We start from the raw sequence: 16422 nt of genomic DNA on the forward strand, positions 1-16422 counted from the left end.
AAGGTGTGCCCCCGCTCCAGGCCCCGGCCATGGGCTCTGCACAGGGTGGGGTTCTGAGGACAGGGAGGGAGAATGAATGAACCCTACCCAGGAGCTCCCACCTGCAGCGACCTCACCGTCCTAGTAGGCGTGGCTGGGAGATTCAGCTGGCCCCGGGGCTCTGGGGTCATCCACCCGACCCCTCCCAAAGCATGTGGCATTGCTGGGTTTTGTTTTAGGAGAAAACTAGATTTTTTTTTTTTTTTTTTTTTTTGAGACTGAATCTCGCTCTCTCACCCAGGCTGGAGTGCAGTGGCCGGATCTCAGCTCACTGCAAGCTCCGCCTCCCGGGTTTACCCCATTCTCCTGCCTCAGCCTCCTGAATAGCCAGGACTACAGGCGCCCGCCACCTCACCCAGCTAGTTTTTTGTATTTTTTAGTAGAGACGGGGTTTCTCCGTGTTAGCCAGGATGGTCTCGATCTCCTGACCTCGTGATCCGCCCGTCTTGGCCTCCCAAAGTGCTGGGATTACAGGTTTGAGCCACCGCGCCCCGCCGACCCTGTCTCTTAAAAAAAAAAAAAAAGTCTCCAAGAAAAAGGGGAAAGCTCGGGTTAAAGGAGCTTCCAGTACAAGGTGTGCGGAGGAGCTGGGAGGGTCGGGAGAAGATGGTGCAGGGTTGGGGAGGTAAGGCTGCACAACTCTCTTCTGACTTAGAAAGCGTTGCATTCAACCTCCCCATTCAGAAGAAAGGAAAATAGTCCACTGATTCCCGCGGAAGGTCCAGGGCCCAGCCAGGCTAGAGCGCTCTAGGTGTCCCCTATTGGCTCAGGGCTGACAGCCAGACCAGGCCAGGCCAGCCCCTCCCCTCCCCGAGTTCCCATTTCCTGTTGAGCTGTTGGAGCCATTCAGGCCAGCGCAGGCTGGAGGCCAAGCAGAGGGGTCACCGCTAACTATATGCTAATGACAGGAGGGACCAATCAATCTCCCCTTAATCAGGCAATCAATGTGCACTGCAGGTGTGTCAGATCCTGGCCTGCAACTGAGGGAGGGGGAGTGGAGGGGGAGCCAGGCGCGTGGAGGGGAAGAAGGCAGGAGAGGAGCAGAGAAAGGGAAGAGAGGGCACCCAGGTCTCCACCCCCGCCCCCACCCCCAGCTAGACGCGGCCAAGCTCCCAGCCCCACCCTCTCCTCTATCCCAGAGGGAGCCGGCTGCAAATTGAAATCACTGCTCCGGGAAAGAACCAAGGGGAAAAGAGAAGGGAAAAAAAAAAAAAACAGCATCTTTTTAATCAACGCTCAGAGCTGCAGCCGCTAATGAATTCAAGGTACTTGGGAACCCCAGGGCAAGGCTGGGTGGAAGGAAGCCAGACGGCCTCCTCCCCCACCGGCACTCTCCTCCAGGCTCCGTCTTAGAGCAGGGAGGTGGGGGAGGCAGGGAGGGGACCTATGGAAACCTTCAGACTGGAGGGACCTCCAGGTGTTCTGGTTCAACCTCTCCCTTTAGAGAAGAGCTCCTGGGCCCTGCAGGGGAAGGGTCGCCCAAGGTCAGAGCCAGGCCAGGGGCTTTTACTCTGGGCACCTCTCCCACTTCAGGCTCCTCTGCTCTCTCTCAGCTTAAGGGCTGCTCTTTAAAAAGTATAAGCTTGTGGAATGAATGGTTTGCATAAAGAAAAAAGACCAAAAAATTTTGTTTAAAACAGGTATAAGCAGATCCCATCATCCCAGTCTCCTCTCTGAACAGCCCTCTTCTCTGCACAAGCTGGAGTTATTTTTTGCACACCTACTGTGTGCCAGGCTTCAGCTACAATAGCACACTGAATTGTCCCAGCTGCCCTCACAGGACCCAGTTGCTGTCATCATCCTCGTTTTGCAGATGAGAAAGCCCAGGCTCCAGCAGGGTTACAGAATATGCCAACAGGTTAGCCAAGTTGGGGCGGGGGTAGGGGCACACAGCCTCTGGACCTCCAAATCCTCTTCCCAAGAGCCCCACAATGGTCTGGCCAGAGGCTAGGTCTCCCTCCAGTGCTGGGAGGTGCCCTGGCTCCTCAGCCCCTCCTCACCACCCCACTGCCTTTCCCCCTTCGTGCATTCGCTTTGGCTTCAGATCTTGCTTAACCGAGGAGTTCATTCACTCTCTAAGTGACAAACCACCGGGTTATGGCAGTTGTGACTTAGTCCATGTTTGTTCCCTGGAAGCAAGTTCCTGGTGTCTTTGGGCTCAGCAGGAGATGTGTGCATGACACCCGTGACACCAGCCCCTCCCTTCCTCTCAGGCCTGTCCTATCCCTCACTTAACCCTCTCAACAGATGGGGCCACGGAGACCCAGAGGGGTTCGTTGACCTGCCCAAGGTCACCCAGCAAACCAGTGGCACCACTGGTGCTGGAGCTCGCGTGATTCTGCTCCAGTCTGTGGTGGCACAGCCCCTGCGTGCCGTGGTGTCCTGCAAATCTGAGAATCCCCTCCTCTTCCACCTGTTCTTTTTGACACCTCTGGAGCTGCCAGATCGGGAGGCAAAATGAAAAGTGGGTCTGAGAAGGAACAGGATAAATAATGCTACTTCGGGAATGCACGGCCTGGGAAACACATTCCCAGAAGAGCTCATTTCAAACGTTCTGCTGTTGAGAGCTTCATGCAGTGGAAACTGCAGGCAAAAGCTGAGGTTCAAGGCCACGCCTACCAAGGGGAAAGCGTGCGTCTGGCTTGCATCTCCATGGTACCTGCCTGGCTCTTTCTGTCATGATCTGCCCATTCTCTCCCACTGCAGGTATACACGTGTGCACATGCATGCATGCACACACACACAGCACTGCAGCCTTGGCAAGCCCCAGGAACCCAGGCTGGGGCTGACCTCAGCCGTAAACCTCCAGGTTTCAGAAGCAACCCCACTGAGGGTGGCTCAAGTCAAAGGAGGTGGGCCTTGTAAAGGTGAAACAGCTCCTGGCATAAGGGCAGGAAAGACCCCGAGCGTACCTAGGGCCTTGAGGGGATGACCAGGAAACACTAGCTGTACGTTGATCGAGATGACAGCCACTAGCCACTTTGAATTAAAACTAAGTCCAGCCAGGCGCAGTGGCTCACGCCTGTAATCCTAACACTTTGGGAGGCTGAGGCGGGCAGATCACTTGAGGTCAGAAGTTCAAGGCCAGCCTGGCCAACATGATGAAACTCCGTCTCTACTAAAAATACAAAAAATTGTCAAGCAGGTGCCTATAATCCCAGCTACCGGGGAGACTGAGGCAGGAGAATCGATTGAAGCTGGGAGGCAGAGGCTGCAGTGAGCTGAGATGACGCCACTGCACTCCAGCCTAGGCAACAAATGGAGACTCCATCTCAAAAAACAAAACTGCATCCAATTTAAATTTATTTCAAGTAAATAAAGTTTACTGTCCAGTTCCTCTGTGGTACTGGTCACATTTCAAGTATTCAGTAGGCACGTGTCATAAACCAAGACCGAGCCTAAGAGAGCTCACCCCGCCGGCCGCCAGCGCAGACGTAGAACGTTCCACTGGGCAGCCTGTCTCTGGAGCCCAGAGTGTTCCTCTCTGTGGGGTGACTTCCCTCATCTAACAGCTGGATTCTTCTCCTTGCTCCTCTGGCACATGGCTTAGCATGGCCCCCAGCTGCAGGGCTGCCTTGCGCCCTCTGAGCTCACCACCCCCCCCATTCCTCTTGGTCAAAATCTCAAGAGAGAAACCAGTGCAGGTGAGCACCAGGTGCAGGTAGCTGTGCCAGGTGTCAGGGCCATGCCTGGGAAGCCAAGACTGCAGGCAGGGGGGTTCCCTGGGGAGGGACATGACTCCAGGACCCAGAACATGGAGAATAAGAGTGAGAGAGAAATGGCACTGTGCATGTAAATGGCACTCTAGGGCGGGGGCCTCCCTGACTGTTGAAGATCTTGCTATTACCAGCAACTCTAGGATATAGGCACTCTTGATCACATTTCACAGATAAGAAAACAGAAGCTTGGGAAGGCAGAGTTAAGTAACTTATCTAGGATTGCACAGTCATTAATCTACAAACTCTCAAGCTCAAGTTTCCTAAAACGGTTGATCTGAGAGCAAGGCTGCCTTTCTAGGACCACCAGGCTGGCACCAGCATGGGCTTCCCGGGGGCTTCCTGTTCCTGGCTCTGGTCTTCTTATTGCTTTGTCCTTCTATGAGGAGAGAAGGACCCCTACCACTCCATCAAAGCGACCTCACCCAGATGGCAGTTCAGAGCCACCAGGTCTGAGCGACTATGGGATGTCAGACTGGTTCCTGCATGAGCCCTGGCCTGGAGACAAGTCAGCTTCCTAGGTGTGCAAGGCACAGAGAGGGTGAAGATGAATAGGAGGCCATGTTTCTGCTCATCCCAGAGTCAGAGCTCCTTGGGCTGTGTATATCCAGGGTGACTGCTCAAACAATCAGCTCCCAAATCTCAGTGGCTCAGCACAGTAAAAGCTTCTTTCTTGCTGTGTCCCTGTCCAGCGCACGCTCTTGGGAAGGAGGAGCCGGTACTCCACACAGTCATCCAGGGCCCCAGGCTCCTTGCCATCCTGGGTGGTGGCTCCACCATGCCCCAGGGCAGGAGTCAACAAGCTTTCTCCCTAAAGGACCAGATGGGAAATACCTTAGGCTTCGCAGGCCACTCAGTGACAATTAATGATTTCTGTCATTGTGGTGCAAAAGCAGCCATAAACAACCTAGCAATGAATGGGCAAGACTGTGTTTCAATAGAGCTTTATTTACAAATACAGGCAGAGAGCTGGATTTGGCCTGTGAACCTCAGTTTTCTGACCCCTGTCCTAGAGCCTTGGAGTTCCTCTCTGGACCCTTTGCATCTGATGAGAAGACCAGGAAAGAGAGAGCTATGGGAGATTGTGCAGGAGGTTTTGGGGGGCACAGGTCTGGAAGTGGCATACATCCCTTCCACCCACACCCCACTGTCCAGAACTCAGTGATGTGGCCTCATCTCACTGCCAAGGAAGATGGGAAATGTAGTTCTCCTTTGTGTGCATGAGGATCCGAGTGGTCACCTGCTCCCTCCTCCTACCTCTGGTCCATACAACAATCATTTCCAGATAGGAGGCCTCCCTCCTCATTCTTTGGAAGCTTTGACAGTGAGAATGCTCTCCCAGTACACTCCTGGAGCTATTCCTCTCACCCAAATATCGAGAAGCCCCATAGTGGACAAAGAATGGCTCCATCCAAGGCCTTCTAGGGGAAACCATTAGCCTCCAGCAGGTGCGATGGAACAATTGCTGGAATCAGCTGCCTTGATCTCAAGAACAACTTACCTTGTGGTCAGCTCATTCCTTCAGTGGTTATTATACTGGGGATATAACAATGAAAAAGACCTATCTGAACCTTGCCCTCATTCACCCAAAGACCTCTGTTCTTTTTAAGTTAGCTCCTGATGTTGCCCATGCTATGAACTAAGAGCTGAGCCAAGGACTTTTTGCCATTCTCCTTTATCCCCCAACAGTCCCAGGAAGAAAGTCCATGGTAGACTGTAAAAATGAAACTAATGCTTTATCCCTCCTTGTATTCACATCTTTGCCATGTGAATTTGTAGTTTCCTTCCACTTTCACTCTGGAATCCTCCAAGAGGCTTCCATTATCCAATGGGATGTTAGAAACTAATACAAGCAAAGGCTCAAAAACCATGTATGTAATGGGATTGGCTCTCATTCTTGTACCTCTGTCATTGCCAGGAGAATACACCCAGGCTAACCTGACAGAAAACGAAAGAGACATGGAGCAGAGCCAAGTCACCCAAGTCACCCCAGCCAACAGCCGGCTGACTCTCAAATGTGGGAGTGAGCCCAGCCAATGCCTACAAAGCTGTAAGACCCGTGATCCTTCTCCCCTAGCTGACTGCAGATGCATGAGGAGCAAATGCTTACTGTTGCAGGCCACCAGAATTTGGGGATGTTTGTTATGCAGCATTATCATAGCAATAGATAACTAATACGCTCTTGTTCTCTCCCTTTTGAATATGGAAAAGCTCAGCCTGAGAGATGTTAATTAATTTGCTCAAGGTCTTACAGTTGGCAAATGGTAGAGCCTGGATGTGCCCCTGTATCTCTCTAGCCACTGTACTCTACACTAGAGCACAAGTTGCATGAGGGCTGCTGTCCCCCAGGGTTAGTGTGTTGGAAATTTAATCCCCAATGCAACAGTGTTGAGAGGTGTGACCTCTAAGAGGTGATTAGGTCATAGGGGCTCTTCCACTATCTCTCTTGCAGGTGCCCTCCTGCCCTTCCACCTACTGTATGGGATGGCACAGCAAGAAGGCCTTCACAAGATGCAGCCCCTTGACCTTGGATTGCCCAGTCTCCAGACTATAAAAAATAAATCTCTGTTCTTTATGAACTACCCAGTCTCCAGTGTTCTGGTATATCAGCAAAAAATGGACTAAGACAAGGGCCAAAGTTTTTGTCTAAAGACTTGACAAACGCTTAACTCCACTCAACTGTGATGGTGTCTGGCATTCGGTAGGTGTCAGTATTTGCTGAGTGGGTGAAAGGATCTTGCTTTTGAGTTATAGTGACTGAGAGGCCCTTCTTACACCCAGGAAGCACATAGGACATTGACTCTCCCCTCACAACAGGGAGAAGAGGAAGCCACTGCACCAGAGATCAAAATTCTCTCCAGCAACAGGAGCCTGGAATCAAGGCAGACACCGGGGACACATTACCACTCAATCATGCCCTTTGTTCTCTAGCAGACCCAGGGGAAACAGGGGCAGAATCAAAGCACAAGGAGGGAAAGTATCTTTTAAAATCACTGGGCTTTTTGACATAATGACAGCCCCTCTGGGAAAGATGTAGGGAAGAGGGTGCAGGGTGGAGCTCAGGAGGGTTGGAGGGGAGTCCTAGAGCAGAGGGGCTGCTGCTTGGTACAGGCCAAGATGACACCAGGTGAAACCAAGAAGCTGCCCAGAGGGACCTCTCTGGGGACTGTGGGGGGAAAGAAGCTTGACCAGGCCTTTCATAAAGCTTTCTTCCCACCCCTGTTCACCCCAATCTTGCAATTCCAAGAGCTCCCCAGAAAGCTCCAGCTCTGCCCAGCATTAGCATTGTGTGCTGTTCAGAGGAGTGAACATTGTCTGACTGGCTGGAGTTTTATGCACACACACACACACGCACACACACACACACACATGCACGCACACACACAGATCCAGGGGAAAATTGATTTTCACTTATTTTCCCCACCGTGCACCCATGCTCCAGCAACCTTGCATTATATCATGCTCCTACCCCTGTTTCTTGTCAGCACTGATATATTTCCAATTGAAAAGGAATGCAGAAGTGTATAGGCATGCATATGCACCCCTCAGCCCCCCACACACACTCACATGTGCACGCACACACACACACACACGCATACACAGAAACCCATCCTGATGGGCCAGCTTGGCTTCTTGGGCAGTCTGATGTTATCCAACCACCTGACAAAGCAAAGCAACCAGCAGGTAAGAGGTGTCTAAGATTCACTGTCTCCTGAAAATTCCAGAGCCCCAGCCCCATGTGTCCCTCCTGTCTCTCCAGGAGTCTGAGCGGTGTTCAGGACACTCCAAGGGTCTTTCTAAAAGCATAGAAGCTGGTGTCATCTATTGGCTGGGCCCCCAGGATGGGGCTGAGCCACAGAGCGCTTTCTAATTCTCTCTCTAAAAGCTTCTATCACGGACTGACTGTGCCAGTGTGTGTTTTATTTATGACTGTCTAATCCGGTACTCATCATAACGCAGGGTGCACAGCAGGCAGTGGGTGTCAATAAGTGTTTGTAGAAATTAATGTAATTTGTAAGTAATAAGAATGTTCTTAGAGGCAGAAAAAGAATGCAGTGCTCTCTGCTCTGTACTGATAAAAAAACAAAACAAAATAAGAATTGCTATCCCCAATTCTTCTAGCCCTGGTTCTTTGGGGGTCACAGCCCCAACAGAAGTAAACAGCCGAGCGGGGCTGGTTTCAGATGTGTGTTGCCATTATGGATCACTGCTATGAATCAGAGGGATTGCTGGTTAAGAACTAGACCCTGAGCTCAGGCAGACCTTTGCTTGAACCCTGGCTCTAGTGCATGTATGGCTTTGGGCAAGTTACCTCATCCCTCTGAGCTTCCTATTATAATGGTGGTAATCACAGGATCTGCTTTCACAGAGTTACCGTGGGTTTTCAGTGAGATAAAGCACAGGAAGTGCAGCACAGCCCCAGCACGGCCTTAGTGCTCATTCATGGTGGCGGATGCCACTGCTGCTGATGTTGATATTCATGCAGAGTTCAGGCTTGGCTCTGCTGGAAGGAGGTAAGAGAAGCAAGAACTGGATCCCCTGAGAGCTCACCACTGAGTGGGGAGAAAGAGAGCACTTATGGAGAATATCTTGAAAAGCGGCGCTTGCTAAACTTGGCTCCAAGTTCAGTAGGAGGTCAGAGGAGCAAGAAGGCAGAGTGGGCTGAAGTGATCAAGGGAGGCTTCCTGGAAGAGAAGAATCTGGAGACAGGCTCTAAAGGATGGGTCAGATGAGATGATGGAAAGTAGGAAGCACAAAAGGCCTGGAGCTGGAAGAAGCAGTGGGCAGTGGCCTGCAGAGAGCTTCCAGACAAGAGAAAGGAGGGTGGGTGCACATCACAAATTTGGAGACACAAGATTGATTTGACTTTTGCCATAATGATGGCACTGGGGCCAGGTGCAGTGGCTCATACCTGTAATCTCAGCATCTTGAGAGGCCAAGGCAGGAGGACTGCTTGAGCCCAGGGGTTCAAGACTAGCCTGGAAAACATAAGGAGACCCCATCTCTACAAGAAAAACTTAGCTGGGCATGGTAGCCCATACCTGTGCCCCAGCTATTCAGGAGACTGAGGCAGAGGGATCACGTGAGCCTAGGAAGTTGAGGCTACAGCCAGCCGTGATCGTGCCACTGCACTCCAGCCTGAGTGAGAGCAAGAGTCTGTCAAAACAAAACAAAACAAAAATAGACGAATTAACAAATTGTGATAGTCATATATAGTTCATATAATGGAATACTACACAGCAATGAAAAAAGGACGGCATTCGAAGCGTACTGGTGGGAGAAATGCCAATGTTTCCCTCAGGAGGGAATTCGTGTTTGGTGACTGCAATAATGTGAAAACAAAAGTGCCTCCTCCAGTCTGGCAGTGATTGTCTGACCAATAACCTTTGTGCAGGCCTCACCTCTCACTCTCTGCCCCCCCCCCCCCCACCGCTTCTTTCCTTCCTGGACTGAGGATTCCTGAAGGAGGTGGACAGGCCTCCGCTGAGCACAGGCACAGAAAGGACAGCTGCCCTCACCAGTGATGGTGCTTCAGCACCACGGACAGCGCCCCAGGCCCTTGCCGCAACCTTAGGCTGAAAGTGCCAGTGACTACCAGGGCCCCATAAAAGCACCTGCTAACCAACCCCCAGGAGCTGGCTGCTGCTCTCCTGCCATGGCCACTCTCCAACCTCCTATGACTTTTTAAAATATCTTTTACTTCTCAAAGCTGAATTCTGTGTTCTAAGAGATCAGCTGATACACTTCTCTCATTCATGCCCGTTTGTTGAGGATCCCGTCTGTGCCAGGCACCGTGTTTATCCACTCATGGGAGTGGGATACGGAGGATCTCTCTGGTTGCCACTAAAATCCAGTGTCCCCAAAGTCTCCTGGATCCCCGGATGTCTTTGCCAGAGAAGTGACTCCAAAGAAGTGAATGTAGGCACCTGGGGAGCCAGTCAGTGGACAGCTGCACCCTCCCGGTGCCCCCGACTCACTCGTTATTGCTAAAATAACTGCTGTTGAGGGCACAGGGATGTTGCAGCAGTCACAGAAGCAGGCTGTGATGTAATGATTGCACTGAAACTGCACACCCCCCTGCAAGGCGGTGCTGTGACTATCAACACTTGACAAGACGGCCCAGAGGAAAGAGGCCACGATCCTCAAGCCACACAGCTGAGAAGTAGCAGAGCAGGACTCCCTGTGTTTCTGACTCCAGATCCCTCACTCCTTTCTCCCCTCCCTCTCTCTAGGCTCAACCACAGAGGGTCCTATTAAATTGAATTGCCATTTACGTGGGTCAGCAAATGGCTGAATATCAGAAGTTTCATGTGCCTCCACCTAGTATGTTCTCCTCTGAGAGCATCTCTTCCCCTGCCAGGAATCTGCTTCTTCCCATGGCTTCCAGGCCACTGGGTCTAGGCAGGGGTGACCTTCTCCACCCTGGGCAGGCTGGGAAGAGCTTCTCCTCTAGGGGAACTGCCCACCTAGAGGTGGCCCCACTGACGCAGCCCAGACTGTGACCCTTGCAGAAGCTAATGAACACAGGTCATAAAGAGAAAAGCAGCTTTGTGAAATAATCCTTGCTCTGGGAGGCTGCCTGGCGAGAGCTGGCAGCTTCATCAGAATGTTTATGGAGGGGAATTAATCAGGAAACTCGGTGGAGTTGCCTGTGGTGGGGAGGACTGAGGAAGGTGGCGGAGCTTGGGAGGGAGGGTGTTCCATCTCAGTAATCAATGGTGGAAATTATTCTGTGAATATCAATGGTCTAAACGTGGCCTCGAGGCTGGAGGGTACCAGGAAGCAAGAAAGGGCAGACTGACTGAGACCTGCATGGCCCAATAACTGCCCAGCCTCTGCAGCTTCAAAGAAGAAAGGCTGTTGCCCTTCATTCACTCACCCACTCACTGATTCTTCCCTTCATTCAGGAGCTAGGGAGGCCCTCCAATAGGCAGGAACCTGTGCTGGTTACTGGGACCAGGGCAGTAGTCACAAGACAGACATGACCCTGCCTTCCTGAACTAGATTGCAAAGACATTTAGAATCAAACTCAGAGATGCTGAGCCTTTTTATAACTTTCCCATCTCTGACCTCTGTGCATAATCATTATCATTTATTGAGCCTTACTGAGAGCCAGGCATGGTGCCATTCTCTCAGTAAATCCTGACAATCTATGTTTGGAGTAGACATCATTATTCTGAAGTTACAAATGTGGAACAAGGCTCAGAGAAGTCAAGGAACTTGCCCAAGGTCCCTGAGTTAGCCAGTGGCCATATGGATCTCAAAACCAGGTCAGGCTGAGTGCAGAGCCCACTCTCTTAGCCACTCTGACATACAATTTCTCAAAGGGAGTGCAACTTGTGTATGCTTTGACCCGACCCTCCAATTGCCCTGGCTTCCCCATCCTCCCCACTTCCAGCTCACAGCCCTAATGCCTGTTCCTCTTGGTTCTCCTTAATCCCTCACGCCTCTTATTCGCTTTGCGGCTGGAGGATAATTAGGCAAAATGAAACTACTTAAGGAAAACTGGAGTTCTTTGAAGACATTGAGAGGAAACCTCTGAAGGCTCAGCATGAGGGAGTGACTCCAGCCAACGACACCTTGTCCTTGGCATCTCGGGGCTCCTACCCATGCCTTCCCTATCCTGTCCTGAGAACTGGCCCTCAGTTTCAGATCCATGCTGTGGGCAGGGGACACAGTACAAGGGGACAGGAAGAGTGCTGAGGATGTGATGGTCTCCTCTGAGTCTTTTTCTTTTTTTGAGACAGAGTCTCACCCTTTCATCCAGGCTGGAGTACCCTTTCACCCAGGCTGGTGTGATATTGGCTCACTGCAACCTCCGCCTCCTGGATTCAAGCAATTCTCCTGCCTGAGCCTCCCGAGTAGCTGGGATTACAAACGCACACCACTACGCCTGGTTAATTTTTGTATTTTAGTAGAGGTGGGGTTTCATCATGTTGACCAGGCTGATCTCAAGCTCCTGACCTCAGGTAATCCGCTCATCTCGGCTTCCCATAGTGCTGGGATTACAGGTGTGAGCCACCCACTGTGCCTGGCCTCCTCTGAGTCTTGTTCTCCCCAGTTGTAAACACAGGTGCTAAGCTGGTTGAACTGTAAGCTCCTTCTAGTTCTGGCCATGTGGGGGGCCTCCTGGCTGCTCCTCACTGTGGGACCAAAAGCTACGGCCTCAGGTGGGGTGGCCCTGGGTGTGTCCTTTCCCCCTTGCTCCCACCGGGCTTCCCAAGGGCCCAACAGTCCCATCACTCACTTGGCAGTAGTTGCAAGGCTGCTGGACACCATGGATGCAGCAGGGCCATGACCCAATCCAGTTGGGTCAGGCCTGTTGGAGGTGGGGTCTGGTGGGAGGCGACTGGATCATGAGAGCGGTTTCTAATGGTTTAGCACTATCCCCTGGCTGCTGTTCTCATGATATGGAGTTCTCAAGACATCTGGGGGTTTTAAATGAAAAAAAAAAAAAGGGTTAATTGGCTTACAGTTCTGCAGGCTATACAGGAAGCATAGCGGCATGTGCTTCTGGGGAGTCCTCAGGGAGCTTCCAATCATAGAGGAAGGTGAAGGCGGAGCAGGTGTCTCACATGGCAGAGTGGGAGTGAGAGAGAAAGGGAGGGTGCCACATTTTTTAACAAGAGATCTGGTTGTTTAAAAGTGTGTTGTGCCAGCTATGGTGACTCACACCTGTAATCCCAGCCCTTTGGGAGGCCGAGGCGGGTAGATCACTTGAGGTCAGGAGTTCGAGACCAGTCTGGCCTTGAACATGGTGAAACAAAAATTAGCCGGGTGTGGTGGCACGTGCCTGTAATCCCAGCTACTGGGGAAGCTGAGGCAGGAAAATCACTTGAACCCAGGAGGTGGAGGTTGCAGTGAGCCAAGAGTACTCTGGGCAACAGAGTAAGACTCCATTTCAAAAAAAAAATAAAAAGTGTGTTGCAGCTTCCCCTTCCCCTTCCCCTTCTCTCTCTTCCTCCTGCTCAGGCCACCTAAATTGTGCCTACTTCCCCTTCACCTTCTGCCTTGATTGTAAGTTTCCTGAGGTCTCCCCAGCCATGCCTCCTGTACAGCCTGTGGAACTGTGAGCCAATTAAACCTCTTTTCTTTTTAAATTACAGTCTCAAGTATTTCTTAATGGCAGTGCAAGAATAGCCTAGGACAGTGACTTTATTTGGAATAAGGGTCTTTGCAGATGTCATTAAGGTAAGGCTCTGAAGATGAGATCATCCTGGATTGGAGTGGACCCTAAACCCAATGATAGTGTCCTTTTAAGAGACTAAAAAGAAAACACAGATGCATGAAGAAAAGGGTTGTGTGAAGACAGGTAGAGATTGGAGTCATACGGCCAAAAGCCAAGCAAGACTAGGGATTGCCCAAAGCCAGGAGAGGCACGAAATAGAGTCTCTCTGAGCCTCCAGAGGGACCCAACCCTGCCAACACTTTGATTTTGAACTCCTGGCCTCCAGAACTGTGAGAGAATAAACTTCCACTGTTTTAAGCAACCAGTTTGTGATCATTTGTTACAGCAGCCGCAGGAAACTAACACAATGTCCAAGGCTCTGTCCTGGTCTGGGGCATCAGAGACAGCTCCCTAGAGGAAGTGGCGTTTGATCAGAGGCCTGAAAGCTAAAGGAGGTATAGGAGTTAGCAGCAGAGAGCATTCCAGGCTGAGGAAATAGCAGGTGCAAAGACCCTGAGGCAGGAAAGAGGATCTGAAGGAAGGAAAGACCCAGACGACTGGCACACTGGAGAGGGAGGAGGTAATGCCAGATGCTTCTTGAGAGGTGGGCAGAGGAAGACCCCCTGCCCCAGAGGAGACTGGACTTTCTGCTGAAAGAACAGGATGCTGCTTCCAGCTGGGAATCTGAGAGAGGTCAGCCCCATGGGACCCGAGTCTTGCTGGTCTCTGCCCTTCCCACACTTGCAACTCTGGATTAATACTAGCTGATGGACGGATGGGCTTTGTTGTGATGTGTTCGAGGAGTGCCGTTCACCCTGAGTGTGTCTGTCGTGTGCTCACTGCTTCCCAGGACCGTGTCTCACCCCTCCCTCTGTCTGCGTCCATCCTGAGTCCTTTGTCCCTTGTCAGACAACCCCCTGCAGAGTTCCTGTCCCCTCAACCCCAATTCCTATACCCCAAGCTCGTCGTGTTAGCAGGAGACTTCCCTTCCTTTTGTCATCCTCAGACTGAATTAAAATAGCATTGCCACGGAGCCGTGTCCAAGGTACCCAAGGAATTCTGAGTCTCCGGTGACTTCATTAGCTCCAGCGCCTTGAGTCATTCGAGCCACGGTGCTTTCTTGTCCCGTCCCCTCCTCCCTGCAGAGGGGGTCTTATTAGCTGGGAAATATGAACCACTTAGTAGTTCCATTAACTGAGCGCTTCCAACACGTTTCATCTCTGCCTTTCTTCCCACGCTGCCCCCTCCCGTGTCTCTGCCTCTCTACTCATTAGCTGGAGGTGCCTCCGCTCTGACTTTCTCCCCGGCACTCCATCGCTCTACCCCTTCCCTTCCTTGTCTCTCCCATCTGTTTCAGAATCAAAGGACGTGAATGCCTTCAACCAGGACCTCCTCCTTTAGGGAATGCTTAATGCCCACGGGCTCGGCCTCCCCCACATGGTGTCAGGACCCTGCCCACCTCACCTACCCCAGGTTCCCAGAGGTCTCCAGGAGCTCCTGAAGTGGGCATCATGCATGCCCCTACAGCAGTTTCAGCCGCAGCCACCGCATGGCCCCTCACTCTGCTCCCCTCTGCTGTCCTGGCCTCTGCCCACAGTCCAGACCTGGAGTACTTCCCTCTGACCCTGGAAGAATGGCAGTGTCCCCACCAATGGGGCCACTGCCAGGAGCTGCTAGACTCCACCCTCCATTCCCTGGGGATTCCTCCATGGTCATCTGGGCCCCACAGGAGCATAGTTGGAGTGTGGCCTGCTCCAGAGGCCACCAGCTGACCCCCAGTCACCCCACCTCTTCCTACCCTCCCTCTGGGGGTCAGCAGCCATCCATGGCCACCTCACACACCCTCATGTGTTCTGGTGTCTCCTGCTCTAACCTCGTAAAAACCTCTCTTTCTGCTGGGAGCAATGGCTTACACCGGTAATCCCAGCACTTTGGGAGGCCGAGGCAGGCAGATCACTTGAGGCTGGGAGTTCAAGACCAGCCTGGGCACATGTGAGGCCTCAAATAAAAAATATTTTAAAATAGGCTGACTGTGATGGCTCACACCTGTAATCCCAGCACTTTGTGAGTCCAAAGTGGGCAGATCACCAGATGTCAGGAATTCGTGATCAGCCTGGCCAACATGTACTAAAATACAAAATGTATCTGGGCATGGTGGTGCACGCCTGTAATCCCAGTTATTTAAGAGGCTGAGGCAGGAAAATCGCTTTAACACGGGAGGCAGAGGTTGCAGTTAGCCAAAATCACACCACTGCACTCCAGCCTGGATGACAGAGCGAGACTCCATCTCAAAAAAAAAATTTTTTTTTAATAAAAAATAAAAGAGATTACCCAGGTGTGGTGGTGCGTGCCTGTAATCCCAGCTACATGGGAGGCTGAGGCAGGAGGATCACTTGAGCCTGCAAGGTGGAAGCTGTAGTGAGCCGTGATCACACAACTGTACTCCAGCCTGCGTAACAGAATAAGACCCTTTATCAAAAGACAAAAACCAAGAAAACTCTCTCTATCCTCCCAGTTCTCATGAGAAGGCTGCAGTGGGCATGGCTGGGATGTCACAGACCCTGCCGTGTGGGGAAGGGGCTACTGTCACAGCAACTAGCGTGGCCTGGAAGGACGCCAGTGCTCATGCAGAGAGACAGAAAACAGACCAAGACCCAGGTGGGGTCCCAGATGGTGAAGGGGATGTCAGGCCGCTGTTGGTCTCAGGGGAGCCTTCCCTGTCACTCCCACTTCTGGGCTCATGACTCAAACTGGGTTGAATGGAACCAACTTTCATTGGGCGATCCTCATGCCAGGTCCTGTGCTAGGCGCTGGGCATTTGGGGGGCAAAACGTCAAGAGAGAGGTCATAAGTAAACAGTTCAAAGGAGGTAGGGGCCGGAGCCTGGGCCTGCAGCTGGACAGCCTCTGTTCTCCAAACACCAAGTGGGCCTCTGTGCTTGGAGCCTGGGGAGAGCATCAGGGCACCCTCTCCTTTCCCTCAAGGGGTTCAAGGGTGGCACAGCAGGCACAGACCCCAGGTGCCTGCCACAGTGGCACTCAGCGTGCTGGAAGGCGGGGCTGGGTTGGAGCTGGGTCGGCCTCTTGCCTCTGCATCTTACAAGTTGCATGACCTGGGTAGACTGTTCCACCTCTCACGACCTCAGTTTTGGCATCTCTAAAATGGGGTGATAGCATGTGCCCCACCGTGTTGCAGTGAGGATGGAATGCAGCCACTCTCTCAGTGCCATGGCTCAGTGCCTGGCACGCAGTAAGCACGCAGCAAGCTCTTGGTGACAGTTACCATCACAGTGGCATTCATTGGAAGTGGGGGTAGGGGCTTGTATGCAGGCAGGAAGGAGGGGAAACTGGCTCTGACTGGAGCGCCGTGAAGGAGCTGGCATTTGGGCTGGGCTCAGGAGGACCTGGAAGCTTCCATTAGGGGAAAAGCATTTGTGCCCCAGGCCCCTGGACCTGCTGGTCAGTGCTGTGAGTCTGAGCACAGTGTCCTGTGCCCTCC

General features: G+C 52.1%; 1 long non-coding RNA gene across 2 annotated transcripts; it reads left to right on the forward strand.

Annotated features, from left to right (window-relative positions):
* Positions 1 to 1171: 1171 nt before the first annotated feature.
* Positions 1172 to 6337, forward strand: LOC107127515 (uncharacterized). Of its 2 annotated transcripts, XR_012424224.1 has the most exons (4): positions 1172 to 1304; positions 1680 to 1897; positions 5674 to 5805; positions 6208 to 6337. It is a non-coding gene; the product is annotated as an uncharacterized lncRNA (long non-coding RNA). The 2 variants fall into 2 exon arrangements; XR_001485390.3 differs by lacking the exon at positions 1680 to 1897.
* Positions 6338 to 16422: the final 10085 nt, after the last annotated feature.

Source organism: Macaca fascicularis, chromosome 15 (genome assembly GCF_037993035.2).
Source record: "Macaca fascicularis isolate 582-1 chromosome 15, T2T-MFA8v1.1".
NCBI lineage: Eukaryota > Metazoa > Chordata > Mammalia > Primates > Cercopithecidae > Macaca > Macaca fascicularis.